Source organism: Phyllobates terribilis, unplaced genomic scaffold, assembly GCF_046119375.1.
Source record: "Phyllobates terribilis strain yellow unplaced genomic scaffold, ASM4611937v1 Scaffold_3__8_contigs__length_932513732, whole genome shotgun sequence".
In the NCBI taxonomy this organism is placed as follows: Eukaryota; Metazoa; Chordata; class Amphibia; order Anura; family Dendrobatidae; genus Phyllobates; species Phyllobates terribilis.
The window spans coordinates 854,439,612-854,456,753 of NW_027362763.1; the positions used below are offsets into that span (position 1 = coordinate 854,439,612).

The 17,142-nt window shown below is 43.1% G+C and overlaps 1 protein-coding gene across 2 annotated transcripts in view; it reads right to left on the bottom strand.

The window, feature by feature from the left end:
- The window catches only part of LOC141257698 (regulator of microtubule dynamics protein 2-like), a 171,508-nt gene extending 154,744 nt beyond the window's left edge, over positions 1–16,764 (bottom strand). The window contains exon 1 of one of the 2 annotated variants that reach the window (XM_073672549.1): positions 16,483–16,764. The gene's annotated coding sequence lies outside the window, so the exon portion shown is untranslated. Of the gene's footprint in view, positions 1–11,303; positions 11,414–16,482 lie in introns of those variants that run through there. The other variant, XM_073672550.1, reaches the window with a different exon arrangement.
- Between the last annotated feature and the right edge of the window lie 378 nt (positions 16,765–17,142).

Sequence of the window (17,142 nt, forward strand, 5' to 3'; positions counted from 1 at the left end):
GCTTTTCTTGGGAACATTTTGGATCACGTTTATCCTGTGCTCTATGCTGAGCACTTATATTGAGGTTTCCATCTAAATCTCAGATGAAAACCCTGAGGGATCCATTCACTATAATGAGGCAGCAGTTACTCTGGACTCTGTCGGGCCTCTGTTCAGCATTACCCAAATTCAGAGGTTCACAACACTGTAGCTGACCGTGCTTTTATGCACGGTTAAAATAACGAACACCGTCGAATCATAGGACAGAGAGTTCAAAGTGTCTCCATCTGCCTCATTATAGGAAATCTTCCATCTAAATCAAGTATTTCAGAGATTTACATGAAAACCCCAGTGTAAGTGCTCAGAGTAGAGAGCAGTATAACTGTGAGCAGACCCTTACCGTGATCTTTGGGAGGCAACATTAACAAATCAAGAGCAGGTCAAGAATTGTTTCTATTTATTTTTTACGCCGTTTATCGTGCGGTTTAAGTGATTAGATGACTTTATTCTTTGGGTCAGTGCGATAACAGTGATACCAGATTAATATAGATTTTTTTTTATGTTTGGCTACTATCACACACTAAAAAATGTTTTTTATTGCAAATAAATTTTTTGCAACCCCATATTTTGATAGCTATAATTTTTCTATATTTCTGTCAGAGTCATGTGAGGGCTTGTTTTCTGCGAGGAAGAGTTGATGTTTTTATTGGTACTGTTTTCTGGCACAACATTTTTTGATTGCTTTCTATTACGATTTTTGGGAGGCAGAATTAACAAAGTCTAGCAAGTCAGGATTTTTTTTTTTTTTTTGGGGGGGGGTTTGGCTCAAATATTTTTATTGAATTTTTTAGTTATTAAAAAGATAAATAACAAAAATACACACTATAAAACCAGGGAAAGTGAAGAGGGTGAAGGAGATGTGTAGGGAAGAAGGAAAACGAACCAAGTCTTCTTGGGTGGAAAAAGGGAGTGGGGGATGAGATGCAAGGAAAGGGAAATTTCCCAATATACATAGGGAGAAGACAAGCACACATTACATAATACCAACCTATGCTTATTATTTGTAGTATGCAACATAGTTAGCATTAGGGTATTGTAGCTTATATAGATATAAGAGCTAGAAAAGAAAGGAAAAGAAAGGTTAGTAACAAACACAAAACACAAGCTTAGCTAGTTGCAACATGTACACTTTCCAAGGTCGGGAACTATTCCGCGACCCTGAAGGAGGGGAAAGTTCGGTTTAATATTTCCATTAGCCTAAGAGTAGATCTTCTTGTAATATTCATTAAGGAAAATAAATGGGAACTCAGTCTGTTGTAAAAACATTGTTGTAACCTGTATTATAGTCACGTTTTATTGTCCAGTTTGTAATCCAGGCTTGGTCTTCAGAGGATCTTTCCTTTGTCTGATGAATTGGTGGTAATAATGGCAAATATTTGTAATCTGGTTGGGTGAGAGAAGAGTTATTTTTCAAATGCAAAGAAAGATTTCTAATCCAAAAAGGAAATATGTTCAGTATCTACAACCCCTGGCAAAAATTATGGAATCACCAGGCTCGGAGGATGTTCATTCAAACCAGAGGAGGAGTCCTGAGGAGATAATTTGCATATTCCCACTGCATTTTGGGGTAAGTGAAGAGTCTCCGCGAGCTCAAAGAACACTGGATTTTGGCTGTTGGAGCTGAAAGGAGGACATCGGCATTTTGAAGCTTTTTTTTAAGTTTTTTCACTGTTTTCAGAACATTAACAATAAGAACATGGAAGAGTCCAGGAGCCATTTGGTGAGCTGCATATCCTGCTACATGTTCACAGACTTGCCAGTGGAAAAGCCAAACTTTACATGCCAGAAATGCAAGCTTGTGTCCCTGTTGGAGGAAAAGTTGCAAAATCTAGGAGAGAGGTTAACTACCTTGAAAATCATTAAGGAAGGTGAAGAGTTCTTAGACAGAGCAGAATTATCTCTTCATGATTCAGAAAGAGAAGAAATTCGAACTGCACCTGACGAAACAGAGGAATGGAAGCATGTGACCCACAGAAGCAGGAGGATCGAGAGGCAGTCAGCACCCATACTGCTCAGGAACCAGTACCAGGCTCTCACGCAGGAGAACCATGAAGAAATACAGCAAAATAAGACTTTGAGAGCAATGAATAACCTTGTAAGCCCTCAGAATCCTCCTGGATGGAGAAAGAAGAATGTTGTGAAGAAAAAACGGAGAGTGGTGGTCATGGGGGATTCCCTGTTAAGAGGAACAGAGGCCGCTATCTGCAGACCAGACATAACCTCAAGAGAAATGTGCTGTCTTCCAGGAGCAAAAATTAAAGATGTGTCTGACAGGATATCAAGACTCTTCAGACCTACAGATCACTACCCATTCCTGCTAATACATGTGGGGACAAATGACACCGCAAGAAAGGACCTGGAAACCATCTGCAGTGACTTTGAAGACTTAGGCAAGAAAGTGAAAGAATTGGGAGCGCAGGTGGTCTTCTCATCCATCCTCCCAGTGGATGGCCATGGACCAATGAGGTGGAATAAGATTCTACAGGTGAACAACTGGCTACGTCGATGGTGCCGTCAACAAGGATTTGGATTTCTGGATCACGGAATGAATTACCTATACGATGGACTACTTGCTATAGATGGGGTGCACCTTACGAAGACTGGAAAACATGTATTTGGAAGTCGCCTTGCTACACTCATCAGGAGAGCTTTAAACTAGAACAATGTGGGAAGGGAAGCAAAAGGCCAGAAAAAGCCATACAGCTGACAAATACTATTGAGATCTCTGCTACTGGAAGTGGAAAGGAAGAACAAAGACAAAACAATTTAAATAATAAAAATATGGGAGGAAGAGAAACCAATCACAAACTAAAATGTTTTTATACAAATGCACAAAGCATGGGCAACAAACAAGGAGAATTGGAACTACTAATGCAGGAAAAGGAATATGATGTCATTGGAATCACTGAAACTTGGTGGGACGATACATATGATTGGAATAAAAGGCTAAAAGGCTACAACTTATTTGCAAGAAACAGACTTGATAAACGAGGAGGAGGTGTCGCATTGTATGTTAGAAAAGCGTATATCTGCACAGAGATTGAAGCTTCAGAGACTGGGAGTACTGCGGAAACTGTTTGGGTAAGAATACAAGGAGAGAACAACGGAAAGGACACCATTGTAGGCATTTACTACAGGCCACCTGGGCAAGCTGAAGATATGGATGAACTCTTTATGTATCAAATGACCAAGTTCTCCAAAAAATATGACGTAGTGGTCATGGGAGATTTCAACTATCCAGACATTTGTTGGGAATCTCTCTCAAGTAAAACTAACAGGTCAAGCAAATTCTTATCCTCTCTTGCTGACAACTTTATCTTCCAAAAGGTAGGGGAGAAAACAAGGGGATCTGCTACTTTGGATCTAATCCTTATAAACAGGGAGGAAATGGTTGAGGAGGAAAGGTGGCTGGGACCCTAGGAGGCAGCGATCATGCTATTATAGAATTTTGGATAACTAGAGGAGGAAGACATGTGAAGACTCAAACTTCAAGGTTAGATTTTAGAAAGGCAGATTTTAAGAGACTCAGAAAGAGAATAGGAGGGATCCAATGGCTGGATGTCCTTAAGGACAAAAATGTCCAGGAAGGATGGGAAATTTTTAAAAATGAGATTCTCAAAGCACAATCGTTAACAATCCCGAAAAGTAGGAAGAATGGGAAGCATTTAAGGAAACCAGGATGGATGAACACAGAACTTAAACACATGCTAAAAAGAAAGAAAGAAATGTTTATTAAATGGAAAGAGGGAGGCATATCTAAAGAAGATTATAATGCAGTCTGCAGATCCTGCAGGGCACGTATCAGGTTAGCTAAAGCTGACAATGAATTAAGGCTTGCAAGAGATGTCAAAAGCAATAAAAAAGGATTTTGGGGGTATGTCAAAAGTAAAAGAAAAGTCAAAGATCCTATAGGATTTTTACAGGATGAAAATGGAGAAATGGTAAGAGAGGATGTTGAGAAGGCCGAACTTTTTAATTCCTATTTTGCATCTGTTTTCTCTCAGAAAGAAAATGTAACATCAACTGATCTTCACTGTCCTTTTAAAGGAATAGAGGAATCCAAGTTATCTGTAAACAGAAAGATTGTGAGGGAATATTTAGCTAACATAAATGAGTTCAAGTCTCCAAGTCCAGATGAATTACACCCCAGAGTACTGAAGGAGATCGTAGAAGAAATTTTAGAACCACTCTCCATAATCTTTGAAAATTCTTGGAGAACAGGAGAAGTCCCAGAAGACTGGAGAAGAGCAAATGTTGTTCCTATCTTCAAAAAGGGGAAGAAGGTGGACCCAGGGAACTATAGGCCGGTGAGTCTGACTTCTATACCAGGAAAGATCTTTGAACAAATTATTAAACAACATGTATGTAAGTACATGGATAAGAATGAAGTGATTAACCAGAGTCAGCATGGGTTTGTAACTAACAAGTCATGTCAGACTAACTTAATTTCCTTCTATGACAGAATCACTGACTGGGTGGATCAGGGAAATGCTGTAGATATAGTATATCTTGACTTCAGCAAAGCATTTGACAAAGTATCTCACACCATCCTTATTGAAAAAATGACCAAGTATGCAATGGACCAGGCAACTGTTAGGTGGATTCATAACTGGCTTAGTGATCGGACTCAAAGGGTGGTTGTAAATGGCTTCACATCCAGCTGGATGAATGTCTCAAGTGGGGTACCACAGGGCTCTGTCCTGGGACCTGTATTGTTCAACATCTTTATCAATGATTTAGATGAAGGAATTGAGGGTAAACTGATTAAATTTGCTGATGACACAAAGCTAGGAGGGATAGCTAATACTAGAGAAGAGAGAGAGAGGATTCAAAAAGACCTAAATAAATTGGAGCAGTGGGCAGCAACCAACAGAATGGTTTTTAACAGGGAAAAATGCAAAGTACTACATCTGGGCAATAAAAATGAAAAAAGCATATACAGAATGGGAGGAATAGAGCTAAGCAACAGTACATGTGAAAAAGACTTAGGTATACTAATAGATCATAGACTGAACATGAGTCAACAGTGTGATGCAGCAGCAAAAAAGGCAAATACAAGTCTGGGATGTATTAACAGAAGCATACAGTCTAGATCACGTGAAGTCATTATCGGTCTTTACTCCTCTTTGGTCAGACCTCATCTGGAATACTGTGTACAGTTTTGGGCACCACATTTTAAAAAAGACATAGACAAACTGGAGCAAGTTCAGAGAAGAGCGACCAGAATGGTGACCGGTCTGCAAACCATCTCCTAGGAGGAACGGTTACAGGATTTGGGAATGTTTAGCTTGCAAAAAAGAAGACTGAGAGGAGACTTAATAGCTGTCTACAAATATGTCAAGGGCTGTCACATTGTAGAAGGATCATCTTTATTCTCATTTGCACAAGGAAAGACTAGAAGCAATGGGATGAAACTAAATGGGAGGAGACACAGATTAGATATTAGAAAAAACTTTTTGACAGTTAGGGTGATTAATGAGTGGAACAGGCTGCCACGAGAGGTGGTGAGTTCCCCTTCAATGGACGTCTTCAAACAGAGGCTGGACAGACATCTGTCTGAGATGATCTAGTGAATCCTGCTTTGAGCAGGGGGTTGGACCAGATGACCCAGGAGGTCCCTTCCAACTCTACCATTCTATGATTCTATGATTCATTCAGTTGTTTAATGTTGTTGAAAAAAAGCAGATCACAGACATGGCACAAAACTAAAGTCATTTCATATGGCAACTTTAGGGCTTTAAGAAACAGTAAAAGAAATCAAGATAAAAAATGTGGTACTCAGTAAGGGTAATTTTTTTCAGACCAAACAGAGGGAAAAAAATTATGGAATCACTCAATTCTGAGGAAAAAATTATGGAATCATGAAAAACAAACACACAAAAGAACATTCCAATACATCACTAGTATTTTGTTGAACCAACTCTGGCTTTAATAACAGCTTGCAGTCTCTGAGGCATTTACTTAATGAGTGACAAACAGTACTCTTCATCAATCTGGCTCCAACTTTCTCTGATTGCTGTTGCCAGATCAGCTTTCCAGGTTGGAGCCTTGTCATGGACCATTTTCTTCAACTTCCACCAAAGATTTCAATTGGATTGAGATCTGGACTATTTGCAGGCCATGACATTGACCTTATGAATGTTTTCACAGTTTTTGCTCTAGATGGCAGGATGCATTATCATCTTGAAAAATGAGGTCATCATCCCCAAACATCCTTTCAATTGATGGGATAAGAAAACTGTCCAAAATATCAATGTAAACTTGGGCATTTATTGAAGATGTAATGACAGCCATCTCTCCAGTGCCTTTACCTGACATGCAGCCCCATATCATCAATGACTGTGGAAATTTGCATGTTCTCTTCATGCAGTCATCTTTATAAATCTCATTGGAATGGCACCAAACAAAAGTTCCAGCATCATCACCTTGCCCAATGCAGATTCATCACTGAATATGACTTTCATCCAGAGTCCACGATTATTTTACCTTAGCCCTTAGTCTTCCTTGGTCTACCAGTATGTTTGCCTTTAACAACCTTCCCATGTTGTTTGTATTTGGTCCAGATTTTAGACACAGCTGACTGTGAACAACCAACATCTTTTGCAACATTGCATGATGATTTACCTTCTTTTAAGAGTTTGATAATCCTCTCCTTTGTTTCAATTGACATCTCTTGTGTTGGAGCCATGATTCATGTCAGTCCACTTGGTGCAACAGCTCTCCAAGGTGTGATCACTCCTTTTTAGATGCAGACTAACGAGCAGATCTAATTTGATACAGGTGTTAGTTCTGTAAATGAAAATTTACAGGGTGATTCCATAATTTTTCCCTCTGCTTGGTCTGAAAAAAAATTAGCCTTACTGAGTACCACATTTTTAATCTTGATTTCTTTTAGTGTTTCTTAAAGCCCTAAAGTTGCCATTTGAAATGACTTTAGTTTTGTGCCATGTCTGTGATCTGCTTTTTTTCAACAACATTAAACAACTGAATGAACATCCTCCGAGCCTGGTGATTCCATAATTTTTGCCAGGGGGTGTAGATGTAAAATCAAATATTTAACTGTTGTAGTAATCCCAGTCCTCCTTCTGGAGATGTAATGGTGAAAATTCTGCTTCCTTGGTAGACTTGCAGGGCTGCTGATTGTTCTTCTGGCTTGTAAAGTTGTTTAGATAGATCTGACGCGCCCCCTGGGCCAGTGTTGTTTGGGGGATACCCGGAGCCGGATCAGATGGGGGTTGTAGTCTCCGAGTGGCGGTGACCCGGTCCGTGCCCAGGGTGTCAAGCTCAGTGTGTGGCAGTCCTTATAGATGTTACTAGATGTTCTTTTATGTCGACTACGCCACCCGTTGATTTGCGGTCACTACGGCCGCCGCTGCAGCAGGGTCCGCTGAGGCTGGTGGTGTGTGTGCAGCTCAGGTAGTATAACCCCCAACGGGAGGGGTATAGCCTCAGGGGGTCAGGTGTAGAGGATGGTGGTAGTGAAGGTGCAGGATGATTCAGCAAGAAGACTCAGAGTCGGGCTGTGCAGTTCAGGGGTTTTTACTTACGGGTGTTCTTATGGTCACTCTGGCCTGAAGCGACCACCCGAGCCGTGCTGCGTCCACCAGGTCCTGGACTCGGCTAACCCCCAGGCAGTTCTGGAGCGTGGTCCTGAGCTCCTGTCTGACCTTCCCTCTCTTCTGGCCGTTCTCACCAGGGATCCACCTATGTCCGGCTCCCTCGGGTCTCTTGGTGGGTACACCCCTTCTGGGTTCCCTGACCCTATACTTGGTCTGCCTTCCGGGTGGATTTGGTGAGGGTCGTGGCAGATCCTGCCCACGACCTCCGGTCTCTGGCTAAGGTGTGCTTTTCTCTCTGCCAGCTTGGGATCCGGTACCCTAGGTGCCAACCCTTCACCCTGTTGCTTGTATTCTGGGGTCTTGGGATTCCTTCTCCTTCTCTCTGGGTCCTTCTGACTCCTCTCTCTCTCTTGGCCTTGGAGCTGGGCCCAGCCGGAACCACAACTCCCTGTCAGCCCTTCTGGCTGAGCTTCTCTGCTCTGCTTCTCAGGTTACACTCTGACAGACTGACCCTGATCTAAGATGGTGCCCACCTTATATACTCCCTATATGTGTGAGCTCAGGTGACCAGCACCCAATGAGCTCCTAGCTTTACCCAGACTGCTCCCCCTATCTGCCCCTACACTACTGGGATGTTCCACCCCCCTCCCACTCCAGCCAAGGACAGACACTGTCGTACCTGCACATTTCTCTAGTGGGAGTACCATTGGTCTGTCCCCCGGAAATGGGATGTGTGTAGTGCATGCAGCCTACTGAGCTCAGTTCCACACTCCATCCTTACCCGGGAGTGGAATACTACACCTCTGGCTTGAGGTGCAATACCCCTGTAGCAGCCGAATCCTCAGGGTGCTACAGATCCTTAAAGAGAATGGAGTTGTAAGGAGCTTGTAAGTTTTTTGTGCCTTTGGTCATGGCAATTAAAGCTTATGAGGATGTCCCTTGGTACTTTATCAGATAGATTCAGAGATTTCAGAATTCTATATGCGTTGACTATAATTTCATCAGGTAAATCTGAAACCAGCTGAGTTGTCATTTTCAAGACATAGTTCTGGAGTTGAGAGGAAGTCACGGTTTCAGACACATCCCTTATCTTAAATTATTTTTCCTTGAGTGATCCTTAAAGTTTGCCATTCGCGTATTGAAAGCAGACATTTCTTTTTGTAAAGCATTAACAGAATCAACCACATCTTTTTGGTTTTGAACTACTGTATAGTAGCCAATTCTGTTTCAGTTTTGTCCAACTTTGTGTTAATGTTTAGAAAAGATGATGTGATGTCAGTAATTTGGGGTTCAAAGAGCTTTTGAAAAGACAGTCGCATTTCACTAATTATGTCTTTAAGAGATATCTCTAAAATTGGGTTGTTAAGCGAGTTGTTTATATTTATTTGGTTCCCTATATTTTGTTCTGGGACGGGTTAATATAATTCTTATCTTTACCTGTGTCTGTATTGGTACTGTCTGAGTCTATTTCACTGACCATGATTGGTGTATAATAAAAGGATGCAAATAATGCACTAAATAACCACACATTGGAAGCTGGTGCATTAGTTGCAGTTCTTTAAACGGATTATTAGTTTCACGTTATTCCGGTTTGCCAGATCTGTTCCTATTAATGTTATTAAGTGATGATGTTGCATTGACAATCCAACACAATGGGCAGCACTTTGAACACACTTTATAAGTGGTCATAAACTTGTAAAAAACTCAGGAAAGAATACTGTTACGTTAAAACCAAGCACACCATTGTTTTTCTTATGAAATTCTCAATTAGTTTGATGTGTCACATGACTCTCTTCCCATTGAAAAAAATAAAGTTGGATCCAAAATGGCCGACATGGTCACCACCCATCTGGAAAAGTTTTCCCCCTCCCATATACTAATGTGCCACAAACAGGAAGTTGATATCACCAACCATTCCCATTTAATTTAGGTGTATCCATATAAATGGCCAACCTTGTAGATTGCGAGCCCCAATGGCGACAGTGCCAATTATGTCTGTATAATTGTTTGAATTGTAAAGCGCTGCAGAATATGTTGGTGCTATATAAATAAAAAGATTATTAAAGATTATTATTATTCCAAACATAAAACAGGTGTGTACAGGTGCTTATTAAGAGCAGCCTTCTCCATACATAACTAATAAAAAAAAGTAGCACTCTGTTGTGCTATAGCATGCAAGCATGGAATTTGAATTTCATTACTGCTCTAGAAAATATGAAAAATTGAGAACTTAGAGCATAAATTGGCCCATTCATGTGAACCCAGTAGCCATGATAAGGCGATTCTCTCAGCTGGGAACCTATCAGAGAGCCTATGTATACAAATATCAAAGACTGACCGTCACTTACAAACTGAAAACAGGTGTGTACAGGTGCTTACTAGAGTAGCCATCTCCATATATAACAAAAAAAGTAGCACTTTGTAGCGCTATAGCATGCAAATATGACATTTGAATTGCATTACTGCTCTAGAAAATACTGCAGGATCCTACCTTACCATATAAATGCAGGCTTCAGCCTAGGAGAGGATTCACATTAGGATAGGTCCCAGCAGACAAAAATCGCCTTATCGTGGCTTCCGGGTACACATGAATTGGCCAATTTATGCACTAAGTATTCTCAATTTTTCATATTTTCCAGTGCAGTAATGCAATTCAAATTTCATATTTCATGTTTGCATGTTATAGCGCTACAGAGTGCTACTTTTTTTGTACCAGCATAATCAATGAGATTTCTGAACTTTCATGCACACGCTGTTTTTTTTTTCCGTGCATAGTTTGAGTCCTGCAGTGTTTTTGCCAAGACAGCATGTCAATTCTTTCAGTGTTTTTGTAGCACTTTTCAAACATTCAAATAAATTAGTCAAAAACGCAAGAAAAAACATTGAAAAAATATGTGTAATGTACGCGTCATATGAACATGCACTTATGTATGAAAGACTATTAATCATTGAGAAAATGTACCCATACACATTAGGCTTTGCTGATCAGTAGAGTCTGGCTGCTAGGACCCCAGAATCCCAAGAATGGAGCTTTGTGCATTCCCTATGGGACTGTGAGAGATAACGGAGTACAACGCTCTTTTCCGCCAGAGCATTTCAGAGCCCCATTCTCTGGATCGGTGGGGGTCCAAACAATAGCATTGCTGCCAAGTTATACATTTCAATGTTAAAAACAACCTTTTAAAGGGAACCTGTCATTTGTTTGAATTTCAGAGAACACAATATGAAAAGCTGGATGGGCAGTATATATAAGAGATACCTGTCAATCAACTGGAGTGGGGCAGCGAGCGGCCGCACTGGACTAGTCAGGTCTCTCTCTATAGTCCCCGGACGGCTTTTCAATCTATCTTCTCCAGAACATCACAGTGTAAAACATACCTGGTTGCAGTTGCGCAACTAGTCTCTGATTCATACTGCATGAGGTTCGGGCACATTAATCTAATGACATATTCCCTTAATGTCAGAAATGGCAGAGATTTCAATAAATCCAATTTTAAATTTATACATTTTTAAGTAATGTTTTATGGGAACAGATTTAGAGTAAGTTTCCTCCGTTTCCTGTGCTCTAATGCATCATTCTTACAAACTGAACAACATCTGTTAGATACACTTACCGTACCACGCAGCGGGCACTAGATGACTCAGATGTAGAACTGTGGCAACTTTGTGGTCATAATTGCTTAATAATAGTTTTGACAAGTTTACCTTCTATTGCTCGTCTGAGGACACTCATGCATCTTGCCCCATGTGTCTTAAACTAGACCCAATGAATTGCCATTTGCCAATTAGCCGCACAAGCTTGAAACCAACAGACAAAGCAGCATATGAGGAGTAAAATAGATGCCTAAAAGGAGAGCCTGCGGCATGCATTTCTCATCATAGTCAATGGGGAATGTTGGGCATGTGCTCAGCTGTTTCTATGTTGGTTGCTATGTGTGTGACTGTATTATTCAAGAAATTTCCACATATCCTGAATACAATATTATGTACGAGTCTTATAGGCATGTACAGAAGCATATTGGTTTAGTAAAATAACAATCATGGGAATGAGTCTTCAAGCAGAGACACTGGTGCTTGCTCCCAAGAAACTGAATTTTTTATGGTAGCATGAACACGGATCACCTTTAGGGTACGCTGCCACGACTGTCAAATATTGACAACACATTAACTTAAGCAAATATTCTCTCCCAATATTTGAGTTACAGGATGCAGCTTTTTTCGTTTTTTTTTTTCTCATCTGACCATCTAATCAAGGAAGGGTGACAGGCCAACTACAGGTACCAGGACAGTAAAATGCTGACCCTACAGATCACTTGGCTTAGACATCCCCATTACAGTACAATGAACCTACAAACTCCTACAAATCTGTAATATACCATGTACAATTAATGAGCTGAACATATTCATTTCTTATTTTTATATAATGTTTTTATACGATATATAAGAGCAAAAAAAAAAAATAACTGATAATACAACAGGCAATGTACATATGTATAAAGTGCCAAGCCTTGTTCCTTTAGAGCAGTGTTTCCCAAACTCCAGTCCTCACTGCCCCCAAAAGGTCATGTTTTCAGGGTTTCCTTTATATAACACAGGTGAGGAAACCTCTAGCAATTTCTGATACCTTGATAATATTTCCATCACTTGTGCAATACTAAGGAAATCCTGAAAACAAGACCTGTTGGGGGCCGTGAGGACTGGAGTTTGGGAAACACTGCTTTAGTGCTATGGCACAATACTCAGCTTTGATTGCCGACTACATTATAAAGTTCTAGTAGTTTTCCAGTTTCACAAAAGAGAAGCCAAAACAATTGCATGGATCTCGGTCACTGACCTGGCATTTGTTTACTAACTGGCGGTGATGTCACAACTAGAGTGCACGTCATAGCTGTAGCCAATGATGTCACGTCTAAAGTGCACGTCGTGGCTGTAGCCGATGAGGTCACGACTAAAGTGCACGTCGTGGCTGTAGCCGATGAGGTCACGACTAAAGGGCACGTCGTGGCTGTAGCCGATGAGGTCACGACTAAAGGGCACGTCGTGGCTGTAGCCGATGAGGTCACGACTAAAGGGCACGTCGTGGCTGTAGCCGATGAGGTCACGACTAAAGGGCACGTCGTGGCTGTAGCCGATGAGGTCACGACTAAAGGGCACGTCGTGGCTGTAGCCGATGAGGTCACGACTAAAGGGCACGTCGTGGCTGTAGCCGATGAGGTCACGGCTAAAGGGCACGTCGTGGCTGTAGCCGATGAGGTCACGACTAAAGGGCACGTCGTGGCTGTAGCCGATGAGGTCACGACTAAAGGGCACGTCGTGGCTGTAGCCGATGAGGTCACGACTAAAGGGCACGTCGTGGCTGTAGCCGATGAGGTCACGACTAAAGGGCACGTCGTGGCTGTAGCCGATGAGGTCACGACTAAAGGGCACGTCGTGGCTGTAGCCGATGAGGTCACGACTAAAGGGCACGTCGTGGCTGTAGCCGATGAGGTCACGACTAAAGGGCACGTCGTGGCTGTAGCCGATGAAGTCACGACTAAAGGGCACGTCGTGGCTCTAGCCGATGAGGTCACGACTAAAGGGCACGTCGTGGCTGTAGCCGATGAGGTCACGACTAAAGGGCACGTCGTGGCTGTAGCCGATGAGGTCACGACTAAAGGGCACGTCGTGGCTGTAGCCGATGAGGTCACGACTAAAGGGCACGTCGTGGCTGTAGCCGATGAGGTCACGACTAAAGGGCACGTCGTGGCTGTAGCCGATGAGGTCACGACTAAAGGGCACGTCGTGGCTGTAGCCGATGAGGTCACGACTAAAGGGCACGTCGTGGCTGTAGCCGATGAGGTCACGACTAAAGGGCACGTCGTGGCTGTAGCCGATGAGGTCACGACTAAAGGGCACGTCGTGGCTGTAGCCGATGAGGTCACGACTAAAGGGCACGTCGTGGCTGTAGCCGATGAGGTCACGACTAAAGGGCACGTCGTGGCTGTAGCCGATGAGGTCACGACTAAAGGGCACGTCGTGGCTGTAGCCGATGAGGTCACGACTAAAGGGCACGTCGTGGCTGTAGCCGATGAGGTCACGACTAAAGGGCACGTCGTGGCTGTAGCCGATGAGGTCACGACTAAAGGGCACGTCGTGGCTGTAGCCGATGAGGTCACGACTAAAGGGCACGTCGTGGCTGTAGCCGATGAGGTCACGACTAAAGGGCACGTCGTGGCTGTAGCCGATGAGGTCACGACTAAAGGGCACGTCGTGGCTGTAGCCGATGAGGTCACGACTAAAGGGCACGTCGTGGCTGTAGCCGATGAGGTCACGACTAAAGGGCACGTCGTGGCTGTAGCCGATGAGGTCACGACTAAAGGGCACGTCGTGGCTGTAGCCGATGAGGTCACGACTAAAGGGCACGTCGTGGCTGTAGCCGATGAGGTCACGACTAAAGGTCACGTCGTGGCTGTAGCCGATGAGGTCACGACTAAAGGGCACGTCGTCGCTGTAGCCGATGAGGTCACGACTAAAGGGCACGTCGTGGCTGTAGCCGATGAGGTCACGACTAAAGGGCACGTCGTGGCTGTAGCCGATGAGGTCACGACTAAAGGGCACATCGTGGCTGTAGCCGATAATGTCACAACTAAAGGGCACGTCGTGGCTGTAGCCAATGATGTCACGACTAGAGGGAACGTCATGGCTGTAGCCAATGATGTCACGATTAAAGTGCACATCGTGGCTGTAGCCAATCAGCGGCTCTGCTGATGTGAATGGCATGCGCTGTTGAGCTCAGTGACAGGCTGCAATTGTGAGGTGCACTGTAGCCATGATATCACCGCTGCAGACATTAAAGAATTGGCGCTGGACCCGTCATGGCTGAGTACCATCTGTCTTTGTTGTTTTACAACTATGGAAATGTTTAGACATTGATTTTGTGAAAGTGAAAAAACGCTTTAATGAGCGGCCATACTACACTAATATAATAAATGTTGCTTTGGTAACTATCCTGACTGGCCAGCAGCAGATATCCCCACTCCCCAAATGACAGATGTGCTGCACAATGTCTAAACCACCATCTACGTGAATGGACTGGGCTGGCACAGTTGGAGACATCACTCACAAATGGCTGCATGCCTACTTCATTCTCAAGCCAGAGGAGAGATTCTTTTTTTTTTTTTTTTTGCTCCACCTATTATAGATATACAATATGGCATATGGTAGACCCATAATTAGTCATTTGTCCATTCAGGAGACTGGACAATTGCATTAATTTTAGGGTACCCATTAAGTTAACCAACAAAGAGATGTTAATGGAGGCATCTTAAGTTTATAATAGGAGAGTGAGATGAAAGTTTTTGCATTAAAATCTCTTGGCAAATCAGCTCCATGGAGGATCACATGCCGATTGTTTACTATACTTTCAATTTGCCAACTGAGGCTTCATTAGTAAATGTGTAGATTAGGTCTTATATAGTAGCAGATAGGTGCCCATCATTCAGTTTAGATGTGGCCACAATGCGGTTTGCTCAAATAACAAAAGGGTTATTCTCAACTTCAGGTTAAATACGTAAAATTGGAATTCATCTTCTATTATAAATCCTATCCGATCTTAAGAAGAGAAGGATTTTTAATTTACTTTCTAGTTATTGCCTAGGTTACCGTCCACTGCTGCAGTCTATCAGCAGCGGCCAGTCTACTAGGCATGGGGCGCAGTTATTACAAGTTATTTTATATGGAGCATGTAAGCGATGCTCTGAAGCTGGCCAGACCGCTAGATGCTCCTCCGATGCCTCAGCATGTGCATAGAAGAGACAACAGTCCCGGACAGAAAAAGTCTAAGGCTATGTTCACACACGTTGGGTTTTTCAGCGTACTTTGCTGCAGATTTTTATTCAAATTTTCAGCTGCGTTTTGCAGTACCAGTAAAGTCTACGATAAACCAGAATTCTCTGTTCACACATCTTGTTTGTTTTTTTGCTGCATATTTTCTGCCTTGGTTATTTTTTTGGAAAATAGAGCACGTCACTTCTTTCACCCATAGGAAGTAATGGGTGGTGAAAAAAACGCACCAAAAAACTCAGGTAAGTTTTTTCAGCGTTTTTTATGTCAAAATAGAATGGGTTCTTTTTTTTCCACAGAACTTTATAGGAACAGAAGGACAGTGAAAAAAAAAACGCACCAAAAACGCATCAAAACCTGCGTTTTTGATGCAGCTGATTTCCTGCCTGAGATCAGTTTTGCTGCAGATTTCTGACTTAAAAAAACACATGTGCGAACATAGCCTTACTGGTCCAAACTTTTAATCAAGAGCGCACCGACCCTTCGCAAGCAGGAGGTTGGGAGGCAGGGGAACGGTGTGCTCCTAAAAAGTCAAGCCCTTAAAATTTGAATCCAATTTTAAACTGTTAGAACTGGAGTGTGAATTTGCTGATTGCTGCGCGGTTTTGGCAACGCATACAGCCATCAATTCACACTGAACCTGAAACAACCAGTTTGCATGTCATACCGAGCTTTGCAACGGAGTCGGCTTTGGCCATTACACAGAGGACATTATTAGTGACAGTATAAAAGTTTTCTGGACTTGTGTCAGCACAGCTTCCCCAAAGACAGAGGTCAGGGATAGATGGCTGGTCCCCTGCTCCTGTGCCACAGCCAGAGGGGTCTACAGGATACTGGGCAAGGCTTACAGTCAGGTATGTCTGACAATATATAATATGTAGTTTGTGCGTGTGTATTCTGGCTATAAACCTTCCCTTGGTCTCCTATATGCTGCTGTGAGATATTGTCACTGCCATGATATTATTCCCTGCACAGAGAGGACACCATGTCTGCTCCAGCAGCAGCAGCAGCAGCAGCAGCAGCACAGGTCAGTGATGGACACGACAGCCCCCAGCGCACTCACCAATGTTACGGCTCCAGCAGCAGCTCCTCGTATTTGACACCTCGGTGTGTGCCAGCAGCGCGGTCTCGGTTGCTACACAGTAATGTAGGAACATTAGTTCCGGAAGAAAAAAGGTCCCTCCCCCTCTTACACAATGTAGGCGGGTTGTGGGAGCACGAGAGGAGCTGTACAGTGATGCCGGAGGTCGTGGTGCCCTGGAGGCCAAGGACAGTGGAAATTACAGCTCCGGCTCTGTGGGACACTGCTACTGGAGAGAGAGACGTGAGAGAGAGAAAGAAGAGACAGAGAGAGAGAAAAGAGGGGGAGACAGAGAGAAAGAAGAGACAGAGAGGAGAGGGAAAGAAGAGAGAGGAGGCAAAGAAAGGAGAGAGGAGACTGAAAGAGGAGAGAGAGAAAGAGGCATAGAAAGAAGAGACAGTGAGAGGGAGATAGAGAGAGAAAGAAGAGACAGAGGGAGGGAGAGAAGAGAGAGGGAGAGGGAGAGAAAGAAGAGACAGTGAGAGAAGAGAGAGGGAGAGAAAGAAGAGACAGTGAGAGGGAGATAGAGAGAGAAAGAAGAGACAGAGGGAGGGAGAGAAGAGAGGGAGAGAAAGAAGAGACAGTGAGAGAAGAGAGAGGGAGAGAAAGAAGAGACAGAGGGAGGGAGGGAGAGAGGAGAGA